The sequence below is a fragment of the Bos mutus genome, chromosome 23 (genome assembly GCF_027580195.1).
Source record: "Bos mutus isolate GX-2022 chromosome 23, NWIPB_WYAK_1.1, whole genome shotgun sequence".
NCBI lineage: Eukaryota > Metazoa > Chordata > Mammalia > Artiodactyla > Bovidae > Bos > Bos mutus.
In genome coordinates this window covers 40,400,353-40,416,816 of record NC_091639.1, presented here as the reverse complement: position 1 = coordinate 40,416,816, position 16,464 = coordinate 40,400,353, and the positions used below count along the sequence as shown (strand labels likewise).

The window sequence follows — 16,464 nt, the reverse complement described above, 5'->3', positions numbered from 1 at the left end:
TATTAAGTGTCCAGTTTGATGAATTTTGACAACATGTGCACCTGTATAGCCACTACTCAAAGTAAGGTAGAGAACATTCCATCTTGTGGCTTTTCTCAGTCAATTCCCACATCTACTTCCCAGGGGCAACCACTTGTTCTGATTTCATCACAGACTAATTTTGCCTGTTCTTGGACATCACATAATCAAAACCGTATATTAGAAAGTGCTCTTTTGTGTCTGATTTTTTTTTCCTCTCAGCATAGCATCATGTTTTTGAGATGTATCTTTGGTGCCTGTTTGAAAATAAGATTGTTCCTTTTTTTTTTTAATCACTGAGTGGTATCCTAGCATATGGATAGAGCACAGATTGGTTATAATGAACCTTTGAGTTTTTCCATCTCAAGCACAGTATTTTTTAACTACAATTTTATTCATGGCCTTTTCCAGCTTTAAGGCATTATCATCTTGACATTGTCAACGGAAAGACTGAAGGTAGGAGGAGAAGGGGACGACAGAGGATGAGATGGTTGGATGGTATCACCGACTCGATGGACATGAGTTTGAGCAAGCTTCCGGAGTTGGTGATTGACAGGGAAGCCTGGCGTGCTGCAGTCCATGGGGTCGCAAGGAGTCGGACACGACTGAGCGACTAAACTGAACGATTGTCAACGGTATAAGGCAATGTTCCAAAAACTTCAATTTCTTTCTTTTTCAGAAGTCAGAGATTCTGGTTGTCAATCCTGGCTGCCCACTAGAGTCACCCGGGAAGCCTGTAAAGCCCAACAGTCAAGCCACACCTGACACCAATGCAGTGAAACTCTTTGGAGGCAGATGGGGCCCAGGGTCCCGAGGCTTTAAAGCCCCCCTGTGATTGCGCTGTGTGGCCAGCTGGGGGAGCTCTTGCAGGGAGTCGGCGGAAGGCTTGGAATGCTCGCTCATCCCAAACGCTTCCTGCAAATAAGAGCTCCGAGCTCTTCTGAAATCCTGTGTTTTTTCTCCTTTAGAATTTGAAGGCATTCAGACTTCATCTTCTTTCTAATCGGTCTTGTTTCCTTACGGGCTTTTCTTTTCCTTCCTAAAGTTTCACCAAATTCCTCGTTACAGGCTTCCCGCATCTCCTTTACATTGTCTTTTTTCTCCACCGCCCCCATCCCCACACCTCCACCCCCAATCTCACCTCTCTTTCCTTCCCTCCATCCTCCATCCCTTACGCCAAACATTTTCCCCCTTGAATTTGGTCTGGATCCTCAAGCCTTCTAGAAGAGTGCATCGTAAAGCCTAAGCACCTCTTCAGGTGAGTTCTCCTTTTTGTACGTTTTTCCCTTCAGAAGAGATCATAGCTGCTTTGCTCTTTTGCTTATAAATTTAAGTTTTGAAATAGCTTATTTTATTAATAAGAAAAGAATTTCTGCAAAGCCTTTGATATGTTCTCCTCTTGATGGAAAAGAAAGTTCCCTGCAAGAAAATGGAAAATGCACCAATTCCCAGTAAAGTGTAATAATAATTATAGGCTTCCAGGTGCTAGGTGAAAACCACAGATTCTAGATCAAAAACAATTGCCCTCTCCTTGGCGGCCAGGACAATTTGGCCACATTCTGAAGCACTAATGTCCTTCAGCTTGTGGGCTGTTAAACTGCCCGCCTCTTCTCACAGGTGGGACTCCTGGCTTATCCTTTCCAGGTCTTGTTTGGTCTTCTTCGGCAGCGTCTTGTTGCTGCTCCGCTGGCCATGACCTCACGTCCGCATGCACTGGTGTCTGCTGGACTCTGTTGCCTGCCCCTGCATGCAACTCCGGAGCAGCCACTGGGACGCCCTTCTCCCCGGCAGGTGTGTCTGTACCGGAGGGGGCAACACCTCCAAGCGTGAGTACCCTCCTGGCTGGGGATCTGGAGCAGTGAGTTTCCAGGGGCAGGAGGACTGGGGAGAGCCTGGTGCTGGACTTGGGCGGGCAGTAGGCATGGCAGCCCCAGGTGCTGGCACTGAGGGAGTGCGCAGTCTGTGGAGATTTGTTGCTGAAATGTTACCTTGTGTTCTTTAGGTGGTCCAGCTTCAGTATGTAAGTGGGGCTATTTTCTGTCTTTAATGACTGCCCACGTTTACTCTTTTATCTGTGACTTCTTAGATTGTAGCAAGGCTGCAGAAAGTAAAATGGACGAGACAGATGTAGGAGAGTTTTGAAAACAATTATAAAACTGAGCATCTTGCTGGCTTTTTATTGTAAAACCTTGCACTGGCGATCCTCAACAGTATTAGTGGTAAAATGCCCCCTTCCCCAAATCTTTTGTTCCAGTTACCTTGGTTATTACTGAATTTCAAAGCACAGAATTTCATTGTGTGCTTCAAATTAGCATATTTTTATTATTTATCCTTTTTAGTCTACCTGGAAGCTCATTTGGAGAAATCTCAATTTGTATAATAGAAAACCTTTCCCTGACGCATTGCACTCACACACTTAATCTACAGTAGCTTTCATTAGGAAAGTAGGAACCTCGAGGTATGAAATACTCCAAGCTCACTTTGGCTGTATTGTATCTCCAGCTGTACCGCATATTCCTGCATTTAATTAGTGAATATGAAATAATGATGGCACAGTCAGTGGTTGTAAAAATTATCACACAGAACTGATATAATTTCAATTCTGTCTTTATATGATCACTTAAAAGTTTTTACTTTGTGTTTAAAATTTTAAATGGCAAAATTGAGTGTAAACTTCAAGGTGTGTGTGTGTGTGTGTATTCTTTGGTCAGTGCAAATTTTCATACGTAAAATACTTGAATATTTTTAAATTTTGAAGTTACTCTTTTTAATAGTTATTTTAAAACTGAAGAATGAGTCAAGAAAAGTGATTATTACTGAAAAAACAATTTTGTGTATAAAGAAGAGGGTGTTAAAACAATCCACCTGGGATATGAAATGTGAGCTTCCCAGGTGGCTCAGTGGTAAAGAATCTGCCTGTAATGAGTAAATGTGGCGTTCGATCCCTGGGTCAGGAATATCCCTTGGGGAAGGAAATGGCTTCTCAATCCAGTATTCTTGCCTGGAAAATTTCATGGACAGAGGAGTCTGATGGGCTACAGTCCACAGGGTGGGAAAGAGCTGGACTTGACTGAGTGGCTGAGCACGCACAGGGTGTGACATGGAGCAGGGACCTCAGAGGTAGGAGTCATCCCAGGAGACCTGTGGCTCCAGGTCTTCTGTTCTGACTTTCCCTCTTGCATGGCTGAGTTTCACCTTTGAGTCTTTTCTGAGGAAGCCTTCTGAGAACAATATTCCTCATTTTGCTTGTTCAGAACTGTTTGGACTGAGTATAAATGTCTTGGCAGTGTTTGCTTTTTCCTGCCTTTTGAAGCCTTGCTGGCTCAGGATATGGACAAGGGTTCTAGGTCTTCCCCAATCAATAGCATTTGACTAGAGGCTGGACAAGAAGCTCAGGCAAAGCTTTACTGGGGCCCCTGCTGAAGCAGGGGTGCTGGGCAAGCGAGAACAAACAGGTTCCCTTGCTTGCTTGCTTCTTGGGCAGGGACGAGCTTGTTCTTCATATGGAATGAGGGTAGGGTGTGTCCAGGGGTTGGGCTGGAGGGGTGGTTTAGGTGATTTGCTCACCCCTTTGGTGGTGCAGGGGGCATGTGCAGTACCCTGCTTTTGCTCCCAAAACCCTGTTTTTGCTCCAGGCTCTTCACAAGTGGCAGTTGGGTATTTTGATCTCTTTTGTCCAGAATTTGCCCCAACTTTGCATACCCATAGTTATTTTTAGCCCCATACAGTTTCTTTGTATTTTGTTCCTGGAGAAGAGGTGTGTCCAGGTGCAAGCATTGCAGCAAGAGAGTCCCAGGTCCCAGCTTGTCTCAATGCCCTCTGAGAGACGTCCTTATTCTTAAGGGGTAAGGGGCTGAAGGTCTCATCTTCTGAAACTGCTTCTTGCTGGACAGAGGCAACAGACTCTAGCCTACCCAAGAGGTGTAGAAGTCCCTTGCTGACTGTTCCAAGGACCCGTAGGGACCTGGGCCACTCTCTGCTGGAGTGGGTTGAACTCCTTGAGCCATCATGAGCCTTACTTCCAACTGTTGGAGCCTAAAAGACCCAAACTTCAACAAAAGGTTAATCAAACAAGGACCAGAAAGGAGAACAAAGGAGTAGCCTTTAAAGGGCCTCGGAAGGGAAGGAACCAGGTTAACTTTGGGAGGGCTTCCTTACCTGTTGACCAGACAGGGGAGGAGCTGTCACCCCTGCTCAGAAGCTGTTCTGCTTGGGTATATATGTTTTGTTACTCTCAGGGTTAAAGTTGAACATGTTTCTCTATTTTTAGAATAGAGGCTCTGGACCTGTTGGTTCCAGGTCTCCTCCTTGGCCCAAAAGTCTTAGTCACAGGTTTACAACACTAGGGAAGACATCGGAGTACTGTTGTAAACCTGTGACCAAGTCTGTGACTGAAAAGAAAAGGGTTATAAGAAAATGAAAACCTCCTGCCAAAAAGTTTTTTTATATCTTGTAGGATGCGAGAGAACAAACTAGAGAACCAACTTTCAGTTTCCCTGTCCATACTGAATAGCAAGCACTGGTGGTTAATTGTCTGCTGAAGCCAGGGGACTTGTTGAATTTTCTCAAAAGTGGTTTCTACCTGGAACGAGGTATTGACATATGGGCGACAAGCAGTACTAGCAATGGCCACACCCCTCCTTGTTCCGTCAGTAGATACTCAGAGGTCAATTTCCTTTTGGTGCCCACGGCAGTGAATGACTGTTCCTTGTTTTGGATTTTGAGTCACTTCTTTGAGATGTCAAATCTTAGCCCCATATATTTAACTAATTTCTTTATGACTATGGTGGGCCTTGGCTACCCACTACGGTATTCTTGGGCTACGCTGGTGGCTCAGATGGTAAAGAATCTGCCTGCATTGTGGGAGACCTGGGTTTGATCCCTGAGTTTGGAAGATCCCCTGGAGGAGGGCGTGGCAACCCACTCCGGTATCCTTGCCTGGAGAATCCCATGGGCAGAGGAGCCACGGGGTCACAATGAGTCGGACTCGACTGAGCGCAGCACAGGGTCTTTGTTGCCGTGCTCAGGCTTTCTCTAGTTGCCGTGAGCAGGCACTTCTCTCCAGTTGCAGGGTGTGGGCTTCTCCTGTTGCGGAGCACTGGCTGTAGGCTAGCAGGCTCAGTAGCTGTGGCACGTAAGCTTAGTTGCCCCACGGCAATGTAGAATCTTCCTGAACCAGGGATTGATCCATTGTCTCCTACATTGGTAGGTGGCTTCTTAGCCACTGGATCACCAGGGAGGTCCCTTAGCCCCATACTTTACAGGGGATTTTTTTTTTGCATTTAAAAGTCCTTTTTCTTTCCAGATAGCTGCATGGGCATGTAAAACAAGGCATATTTTGAGTCTGTACATATATTCATGTATCAGGCTTCCCTGGTGGCTCAGACGGTAAAGGATCTGCCAGCAGTTTAGGAGACTGGGGTTCAATCCCTGGGTCGAGAAGAGTCCCTGGAAAAGGGAATGACTGCCCACTCCGGTTTTCTTGCCTGGAGAATCCCACGGACAGAGGAGCCTGGTGGGCTACAGTCCACAGGGTCACAAAGAGTCCGACACGACTTAGCAACCAAGCACACGCGTGTATTTATAGTTTTTCCTTTTTCTAAGGTTAAAGCTCGAGTTAGGACCGTTAGCTCACCTCTGGGCTGAAGTGTTAGGTGGCAGAGGTTTTGCTTCTGTAGCAGTATAGGCTCTCACAATGGCATACCCTGCCCTGCTGCCTCCATCTGTAACGAAACCACTGCCGTCAGTAAACCATTCTTCTCAGGGTTGTCTATTACCTGGTCTGTTAGGTCAGGGCTGCAGGCATAAGCCTGGCCACAGGTTTCAAGGCAGGACTGTGTTAGTTCTGGGCTTTCAGCAGGCATGGGTGTCGCAGGGCTGAGGGTGTGGCAGGTGTTTGAGGGTTAGTTCTGGGGCGTCAAGGAGTAAAGCCTGGCGCTTAGTAAGACGGCCTCCAGTAAGCCATGGTGGTCTTTAATCTCCAGAATCCCTTGTACTTGATGAGTGGTCTAGACTTCCAGCTAAGCTCGTTAGCTTCTTCCTGTAATAAAGAGATGGCAGCTACCACCTGGAAGCAGCCATGGACCACAGAATCTAGTTGTTTGGAAAAATAGCCTATAGGCTGAGGAACTTCTCCTAGCTTTTGTACAGGGACCCCCCCCAGAGTTGTCCCCTAGCTTCTCAGCTACGTACAAAATAAATGGCTTTTTGAAACTGGGAGACCCAGAGCAGGAGCTTTGGGTGAGGATCTGTTTAATGTTATTAAGAACCAGTCTAGAGTAATGGTTCTATATCTGGGTCTTAAGTGGCTTCATACAGAGGCTTGGCCATTAGTCTGAATCCTGGAATCCAAATTCTGCAAAATCCCACCACACCTAAGAAAGGATGATTTTTTTTTTTGTTTTGGGGGCACTTAGGCCTAATATAGCTTCTTTTCTATAAGGAGATAACTGTCTGCTTCCAGGGTTTATAATATATCCCAGGTATTTAACTTGTTGCTTTGAGGTTTGGGCTTTTTTTTCTGGGAGATCCTGTAGCCCCAGTGTTAGTTGCTCAGTCGTGTCCGACTCTTTGTGACCCTGTGGACTGTAGCCCTCCAGGCTCCTCTGTCCATGGGATTCTCCAGGCAAGAATACTGGAGTGGGTTGCCATTTCTGACCCAGGGATCAAACCTGAGTCTTCTTGCGTCTCTTGCATTGGCAAGTGTATTCTTTACCACTAGCACCACCGAACAAGTGTGGGCTGCCTTGAGACCCCTGAGGCAATACTGCCCAGGTACTGTTGCATTTGGCCCGAGTAGGGGTTCGTCCACTTGAGGGCAGACATACTGAGATGAGGAATGAGTTGGGATGCGAGAGAAGGCATCCTTGAGGTCAAGCACAGTAAACCATTTGGCATCTCCAGGAATCTGAACTAATATAAGGATCGGCCATAAGAGATATATAGGGACCACTGCCTTGTTTACTGCGCTGAGGGCTTGCACCATCCCACATTCCCAACTGGCTTAACAACTGGCAAAGTAGGGGTATTGCATGGAGACTGATCAGGCACTAAGAGGCTGTGTTTTAAGAATATATTTATGAGAGTTTGCAAACCGTTTTTTGCTTCCAACTTTATAGGGTACTGTCTCTTATTAGGATAACTGACTTCTGGCTTATGGCTAATTCTTACTGCTTGGGCATAGAAAGCCTTCCCAGGGATTCTTTTGTCCCAAACTGTAGGGTTTGCTATGTGTAGAATATGGCTGGGAACAGGCCCTTGTTCTTCCAGCTGATTTGTCTTCGAATCAAGAGAAGGTTGCTTGGGGCCTGTTAATCGTGAGATGGCCCCATGGAGCCGAGCAGGTCTCTCTCCAATTGTGGAGCAGGACACTCAGGAACCACTGGAAAGCCATGTGAGATTAAATGCTGCTCAGATTGGCAAGTGAGACACCTAGTGAAGTAATGGGTTTTCCGTCCATACCAATCACTGTACAGGTTTTGGAGGGAAGAGGCCCAGTGTGAGAGCTCAGGCAGAGTAAGTGGCTCCCATATCGATTAATAATTGATTTTCTTGCCTACCATGTCAAGGACCACCCAGGACTCCTCAGTGGAGATAGATGTCTCATTGAGGGGAGCTGCCAGAACCCCAGGCCACCTCAATCATCCAGCGTGGCCGTCTCAGGAGCGGGAGCCCCCATTCCCTTTCAGGACTGGGGACAATCCCACTTGCAGTCTCCCTGTTTGTTGCAGACTGGACGTGGACCAGGGGGCTCTTTTGGGCACTTTTGGGCCCAGTGGCTGGTCGACTTACATTCGAAGCACCCCTCTTGTTGGTTTACTGTCCTCCAGGTGGATGGTTAAGCTTCCTTGTCCCCTCGGGTTGTCCTGTGGTCGCAGGGCGTGGCTGACGGCTATGGCTGTAAGCTTGGCCTGAGCCCTGGTCTTCTGTTTTCCTGCCAGTTTCTCTCTTCCTCCTCAGCTTGATCTCGATTATTAAACACCCCAAAGGCCACCTCTAGGAATTGGGGCATTGCGGTTTGTAGGCCTAATTGTAACTGTTGGAGTTTCTGCCTAATATTAGAGGTGAACTGGCTGGTAAAATGTTGTCCCAGCAGGGATTGACCCTCAGGATGGATCCGTGTTAGGAAATTTTCTAAAAGCCTCCACAAACCATCCCTGAAAGAGGGCTGGATTTTCTTTTTTTCTTGGGTCAGTCCTTTAACTATCCATAGTTAACTGGCTTTTTGATGCGCTTTCTCATCCCTTCTGATACACACTGGATTGTGGGCTTCTTGGCTTCTGTTCCCTCCAGGAGTTATAATTCCAGTGGGGCTCCTGATTTGGGACTGCATCTCCACCCACAACAAAATGCTCGGGTTGGTCCCTGGCAAGGTGGTCCCCAGGCCCCTGGGCTGCTGTCCATACTTCTCTGATGTTCTTCAGGGGCACAGCAACTAGATAGGACTATTTGGACATCCTTCCAAGTTAAATCAAGGGCCAGAGTTTGGGCCTAAAACTGTTCAACAAACATACTAGAGTCTTCAGAAAATTGGCCCAGGCTCTGTCTGCATTGGGCTAAATGGGTTAAAGAGAAGGACACATGTACTCTGGTTGTCTCATCACCATTTGCCACTTTCCTCAGAGGGCACACTTTTCCCGATCCTGGGTGATAGGAAGTTCCACTACGAGTTATCCCAGAGGGACTAGTCTCTCTCCTGGGGTAGCAGAGACCATAAAGGGACATAGGGAGGTGGTGTGTGGGATTGGGCAGAGGGATCTGAAGGAATAGGTGCCTCTAGGGAAATAGGTGGCTCTGGAAAAGCAGGGGAGACTTGGGTTCCTCCCTGAAAGTTGGGAAAGGTTAAAAGAGGATCATCAGAAATGTTGGGAATGTTTTTTAATTCCTCAGACTTGAATACAGGAGCAGAGGGCAGGGTTTTGGTAAAGAACCGTGAAGGCTCGAACATAGGGAACCTCAGTCCATTTTCCCATCTTGAGACAGTAAAGAGCCAATTGCAAGATAGTATCGTAATTTAAGACCCATTTTAGGCCTTTATTCCTCTATCTCCCTCAACTTATATAAAGGCCATGCATTGTTACCATAGGATTTAAGTTCTTGCCTTTTCAGCCCTCTGTTTTTAAAAATTTCCATTTTGGGGGGATACATTCCAGAGGTGTTTCTTCTCGCTCAGAAGAGGGTCCTCCCGTGTTGAGTCTCCTGCAGTTGAGAGTGCTCCTGGAAATGAAATCCAGCATCCCAGAGACATTGACTAGGAGGCTTTTGTCAGAAGGGGGTTGGAGTGTCCTCCAAATTCCCTTCTTACCTAATGGGATTTGGGGCTTCCTCTATTCCCCTATCACTCATCCAGATGTCTCTGGTACTCAGTCCCTCCTGCCGGTGGGGTGGGGCCGGCGGTGTCCCCTGGTAGCGGATGTTTGCACCAGTCATGGTTCAAACCATGACTCTTCCGAAGGGGGGATCTATTGCCTAGAATGCTTATGTCCTGTAACAATTTTCCTGGTGTTGGGTTGTATTCTTCAAGACTGAGCAGCTATAAAGCCTCGGATACGGGCCTCTTGGAGGTGGCCAGCCCCATAGGTAGTCTGTAGCAAGATATGGGCTGCCGAGGCCTGGAGCGAGGGGCGCAAAAAGGAACTCCTGGAGGAATTAAAGTTGGGCAGAAAGTGCCACAGGGGTCAGGACCTGCGGGCCTACAGGTGGGAGTATTCCCACAGGGGATATTTTTGGACATAGAGTAGGGTGAGAGACTTGGCAGCAGAAGAACCCGGAGTTCCTTCCCCTGTCTGGTGGCTGCAGTCAAGGCGGGGAGAGCCTGATGTTTCCATCTGACACAGGCAACCGCCAGTTCGGACAGTTTCCCGTATGATTTAACATACCAAGCCAATTCGTTTAGGATCTCGCTTTGGGATGGTCCAGGGGCCCTTTGAAGCACCCCAAAGCTAGCTGGAGGTCAAAAGAACTTTAATTAGAATTTGACATTTGAAAAGTCTGTCAAAAATTTCATAAAGCTTTAAAATAACCCAGTCAGATAGAATCATAGGTCACTGTGAAACAATTATTCCTTGAGCTAAGGTGAAAAAAAAAGATTTCAAAAGTAAATGCAGGTCACTTAGAGGCACAGAAATTCACGCAATCTGTTATCAAAAGCAGCATTCCAGGGAAAGTTTGTTCTCTTATGAGAAAGAGGCCAAATCCAGTCTTGCATCAGCCTATCTTAAAAAAAATCCATTTACCTAATTAAGTTTAATCCAACCTTAGAAAATCCTATGACCCAGCAATCCCACTGCTGGGCATACACACTGAGGAAACCAGAATTGAAAGAGACACATATGCCCCAATGTTCATCGCAGCACTGTTTATAATAGCCAGGACATGGTAGCAACCTAGATGTCCATCAGCAGTTGACTGGATAAGAAAGCTGTGGTACATATACACAATGGAGTATTACTCAGCCATTAAAAAGAATACATTTGAATCAGTTCTAATGAGGTGGGTGAAACTGGAGCCTAGTATACAGAGTGAAGTAAGCCAGAAAGAAAAACACCAATACAGTATACTAACGCATGTATATGGAATTTAGAAAGATGGTAACGATAACTGAAAGATGGTAACGATAACCTTGTATTTGAGACAGCAGAAGAGACACAGATGTATAGAACAGTCTTTTGGACCCTGTGGGAGAGGGAGAGGGTGGGACGATTTGGGGGAATGGCGTGGAAACATGTATAATATCGTATAAAAAAAGAATCGCCAGTCCAGGTTCGATACAGGATGCTTGGGGCTGGTGTACTGGGATGACCTGGAGGGATGGTATGGGGAGGGAGGTGGGAGGGGGGGGTTCAGGATGGGGAACACGTGTATGCCCGTGGCAGATTCATGTTGATGGTTGGCAGAACCAGTACAATATTTGTAAAAAAAAAAAAAAAAAAAGCAGTGAAGTGATAAAAAAAAAAAAAAAAGAAAATCCTGACCACATACAAAATTCTTTTCTCAGTGTTCCTCTTCCACAAACCTTCTGCACTTTTCTGTAGCCAGACTTTGTTTCTTATTCTTTTCATTTAGAAATAATCAGTTTCAGGACAAACCCACCCTTTTTCCTTGAACAAAATATATTCCCATTCCTTATATCTTCTTTTCTAAAAACACACATCGTTTCTTTAAGCAACCAGGAGCTGTCTTTTACATTAGCATTGTATAGATTGGTAGAGGACATCTCAAGGTGGCACCAAACTTCTTGCAAGAAGTCAAAAGAGGTACATTTAGGCCTGTTCAGCCATTAATGTTCCCAATATTTTATTTGAAATGGCCTCTGTATTCAACGAATTCCTATCATGTAACTTAATTTAGTTTTACGTTACCAAAGTTTGGAGGTCCTGTTTTACTTTCTTTTTGGCCATGCTGGGTCTTCGTCGCTGTGGTTGCCTTTCTGTGGTTGTGTTAGTGGGAGCTATCTATCGGTGGTGCCCGGGCTTCTCACTGCCGTGGTCTGTCTTGTTGCAGAGTGCAGGCTCTAGGGCGCCCAGGCTTCGGCACTTACCGCTCGTGGGCCCAGGAGTTGCGGCTCTCAGGCTCTAGCACAGGCTCAATAGTTGTGGCACATGGACTTAGTCGCTCTGCGGCATGTGGGGTCTTCTCAGATCAGGGATCGAACCCATGTCTCCTGCATTGGCAGGTGGATTCTTTACCACTGAGCCACTGGGGAAGCCCCAGAGGGACTATTTTAGACGGATATTTTCAAAACATAATTATTCCTAAAGAGTTTACCAAAAAGTTCTTATCACAGTTACATTGACTTAAAAATTTGATCATAAAAGTTTATTTTCCCTGTTGACAAATTTCATAACAAAACCAATATGTACTTATTGACTTTCAGTGATCCTAGGTACAATGAAAGTGTTATACTTAATTTAAAAAAATTATTTACTTATTTAATTTTGGCTGTGCTGGGCCTTCACTGCTGTGTGCAGGCTTTCTCTAGTTGCAGTGGGTGAAGCTACACCCCAGTTGCGGTGTGGGCTTCTCACTGTGGTGGCTTCTCTTGCTGTGGATCACGGGCTCTACGGCTCACAGGCTTCAGTAGTTGTGGTTCACAGGCTCAATAGCTGTGGCCCACGGGCTTAGTTGCTATGTGTCATGTGGGATCTTCCCCGACCAGGGATCGAACCTGTGTCTCCTGCATTGGCAGGGGGATTCTTAACCACTGGACCGCCAGAAAAGTCCTATACTGAATTCTGATGAATCTAAAGTCAGGTCTGTGTTAATTAAACCCACAAGCTTAAGTCAAGCTAACTTCTGTAGAACCAGAGATCTAGTTTTCTCACTTGAATTTGTTTATTTAAGCTGCAACATGCAGCATGTGGGATCTTAGTTCCCCAACCTGAGATCGAACCCACACCCCCTGCGTTGGAAGCACAGAGTAAGCCACTGGACCTCCAGGGAAGTCCTGGAATTTGCACTTTTAAAATAAAATACTTATTTGTGTATTTGGCTGCACCGCATCCTAGTTGCGGCATGGGATCTTTGATCTTCACTGTGGCATGTGGCGGAGAAGGCAATGGCACCCCACTCCAGTACTCTTGCCTGGAAAATCCCATGGATGGAGGAGCCTTGTAGGCTGCAGTCCATGGGGTCCCTAAGAGTCGGACATGACTGAGCGACTTCACTTTGACTTTTCACTTTCATGCATTAGAGAAGGAAATGGCAACCCACTCCAGTGTTCTTGCCTGGAGAATCCCAGGGATGGGGGAGCCTGGTGGGCTGCCGTCTATGGGGTTGTACAGAGTCGAACACGACTGAAGCGACTTAGCAGCAGCAGTAGCAGCAGTGGCATGTGGAATCCAGTTCCCTGACCAGGGATTGAACCTGGGCCCCCTGCAGTGGAGTGTGGAGTCTTAGCCTCTGGACCGCTAGGGAAGTCTGCCCTCTTGTTTGAATTTAAAATGCCCCCCACCTTTTTTCTCTTTAGTCTGGAGGACTACACATGAATTAGGCAGTTACTGAGAGCCCAGGCAGAATAGTTACATTGCAAAAGCAGAGGAGGGAAAAATGTAAGCTCCTTCTCTTCTTTGTGTTCTCTAAAATCCCACCAAGCAACCCAAGGTTGGACTCTCTGGCAAAGTGGGTTGTATTTATATTTCAAGATTTAAATGTTCCGCCATGCCCACGATTTTGCTGGAGACTGGCAGGAGCAGTTGGACAGATAAGACTATGTGAAACAAAGATGCCAATGCCAAAATCTTAAAGACACAAACAAGCAGTTTTCATGATAAAGGGGATGGCAGTGAAGGTATTAGGATCAAGGGAGAGGTTCAGAGAGGAGGGACAGAAAAGACTGAAAAAGGGAAAGAGACAGCAGGAAAATAAAGGGGAGACTCCTGGGATGATAGGACTTCCAGCCGCTACATGATGTGAGGTTTAAACCTCTATCACTCTCATAAGCCTTGCATCAGGGAGAGCCTGCTCCCACCTCTGTTCATCACCTGTCCAGGTGAGCTTGCCAGCCAGAGGGATCAGGTGACAGGTTGAGAGGAGTGATGCTGTAGGTGCCTGACGTCCACTGTCAAAGATGGAGAAGACAGAGAAGTAGAGCGATCTCAGGAAAGGGAAAAGGACAGGGGGGAAGGGAATGCATTGTCTGAATGAGGGTGCTGAAGCCCCTGGGGGGCAGGAAGGCAGACTTAGCAAAGGGGATGACTCTGGACCAAGAGGCTCAGGTGGCCACTTGTCACCCATGGGAAAACTGCATCCAGAAGTGGACAACTGTCCCACTTTGGGCGCCATAAATCTGATGCCAACCAGAGTTCTTAGCCTTCCCCAGTCAATAGAAATTGACTAGAGGCCGGACAGGAAATTCAGGCAAGGCTTTGCTGGGGACCCTGCCGCAACACTGGGCAGGGGGAGTGAGAACAACAGGTTCCCTTGCTTGCTTGCTCTCGCTGGAGCGGGGCGAGCTTGTTCTTTATACAGACTGAAGGTGTGTCCAGGGGTCAGGCTGCAGGGGTGGCTTAGGCGGTTTGCCCACCCCTTAGGCGGTGGTATGTGCAGGGGGCCGTGTGCAAGTACCCTGCTTTTGCTCCCAACAGCTTGTTTTTGCTCCAGGCTCTTCAGAAGTGGCAGTTGGATTCTTTGGTCTCTTTGTATTTTTTTTTTTGGTCCAGAATTTGCCCCAACTGCTCATGCATACAGTTATTTTTAGTCCCGTCTCATTTCTTTGCATTTTGTTGCTGGAGGAGAGGTGTTGTCCAGGTGCAAGCGCTGCAGCAAAGGGTCCCAGCCTGTCTTAGCTCCGCTGTGCTCCAACACCAAATACAGCTGTAGGGTTGTGTGAGCCCAGATGTGATCTGTTTGCCTGTCGGTTCAAAGGATTCTTATCTTTGAAGTCCAGTAACAGCCAGCATTGGACATCTTCACTGTTTGTAATCCCCTTTCCCGGGGACCCGGCCTTTCCAGGTGTCACGCCGTGTGTTTTCTCATTGCCGAAAGCAGTCAAGATTCTGTTTTCAAGTCTCTTTGGGTTTTCTTTCTTAGGGATCTCTCTCTGTCTCTCTCTCGCTCACTCTTTCTCTGTCTTGCCCATTTGCCATGCATGTTATTTCCTTTTAAGCCTGTGTAAGTATTTCCATTTATCTTGCTCACTCTTCAAAAGTCCAGTTTTCCAAACCCTCTTCTGTGTTTCTCAGTCTGTTTTTCCTGAGACCCTTTCATCTTCTCTTCTGTGCTACTTTAATTTTCTTTCTTTCACTCGTCTCCTGGGCTTTGCCAGCTCATGTTTTGCTTGTTATTTATGCAATGCTCGTGCATCTTCTTAGTTTCATTCTTGGGCTCTGGTTTCATGGAAGAGTTGTTTTTTTTTAAACTGAAGATGAAATATCTGGTCGAATTTTTTTTCACCTGCTTTGTGGTAACAGTTTCCTAACAAGTGTTTTCCAGTGTTCACATTTGTCCTGCCTTTTTTTCCCTTTCTTTCCTTCTAGTATCTTTGCATAGGTTCCTCTTTGATTATTCGTCTTTGCCTGAGGTGAGCTTTTCATGTAGAGCTGGGACCCTTTTGCAGGCCAGCAGGAATTTTCCTAATGGCCTGGGCTTATTATAATCTTTACTTTTCCCCAGGTGGTAAAGCAGGCAGCCACAGAGATATTCACAATGTGAAACCATGGCTATTGGAAAAAAACACCAAAGTAAGAATCTCTAAAATTTCTTCCATAAAAGCAATGAGAAAACTGGCTAAAATGGTCAGAATTAACTTTCCCAAACTCTGGAAATTTACCAAAGACTTGCAGTGATTCAGGGAGTGTTTATGCAAGAAAAATGGCTGACTCTTAGAACAGTGAACTTTTTAGTAAATTTTTGTTATATTGTGTGAAATACATGTAACATAAAATTTAACACCTTAAACTTTACAGTCCAGTAATATCACATACATTCACACTGTTGTGCAACCATGTCACAATTCATCACCGTATTTCTTTTCATCTTGTAAAACTGAAGCTCTACACTTTATTTTTATTTATTTATTTTTTGCTCTATACTTTTTAAATAACAGCTCCCTATTCTTCACTCTTCCCACTCCAGAACCACCATTTTAGTTTCTGTCTTTATGAATTTGACTACTCTGAGTACCTCACACAAGTGAAATCATACACTATTTGTCTTTTGTAAGACAAAAGACAAATTTCACTGGCTCATTTCACTTATCAAAATGCTGTCAAGGTTTACCTGTGTTGTGACATTTTGGAGAATTTTCTTTTTAAGGCTCTATAATATTCCGTTGTATGTGTCCACAGCATTTTGCTCATCCATTCATCAGTTGTGGACGCTTTGTTGCTTCTGTGTGTTAGCAGTTGTGAATAATGCTGCTGTAAACATGGGTGTACAAAGATCTCTTTGAGCCTTGCTTTAAGTTCTCCAAGATATATACCATGAGGGCAGGGAGGGAGCTATTCCATCAGGCTGGGAGGACTACATGGCCCTCTTGCAAATGGAATTCTGCCTCTTCAAGGATGCAGTGTGAAGTTCCCAGCATCTATTGGCAATACAAGGATTTCGTGGTTTTTTAGTAATATAGTAAGCTTATGTATATTGTCACCCTGCTTATTTAACTTCTATGCAGAGTACATCATGAGAAATCCTGGGCTGGAAGAAGCTCAAGCTGGGATCAAGATTGCTGGGAGAAATATCAATAACCTCAGATATGCAGATGACACCACCCTTATGGCAGAAAGTGAAGAGGAACTAAAAAGCCTCTTAATGAAGGTGAAAGAGAAGAGTGAAAATGTTGGCTTAAAACTCAACATTCAGAAAACGATCATGGCATCTGGTCCCATCACTTTGTTAGGTAGGTAGAATAGGGAAAAGGAGTCCAAAATGGTGGTGGCTAAAAGACGAGGAAGGTCAAAGGGAGGTCCAAGGACCAGAGTGAAGACTTCAGGCAGAACAAACAGCACT

The 16,464-nt window shown here is 45.9% G+C and overlaps 1 long non-coding RNA gene across 1 annotated transcript; it reads left to right on the top strand.

Moving 5' to 3' along the window:
* Positions 1-907: 907 nt before the first annotated feature.
* Positions 908-15,197, top strand: LOC138984894 (uncharacterized). Its single transcript, XR_011462136.1, has 3 exons — positions 908-1,276; positions 1,663-1,844; positions 15,130-15,197. It is a non-coding gene; the product is annotated as an uncharacterized lncRNA (long non-coding RNA).
* The last annotated feature ends 1,267 nt before the right edge of the window (positions 15,198-16,464 follow it).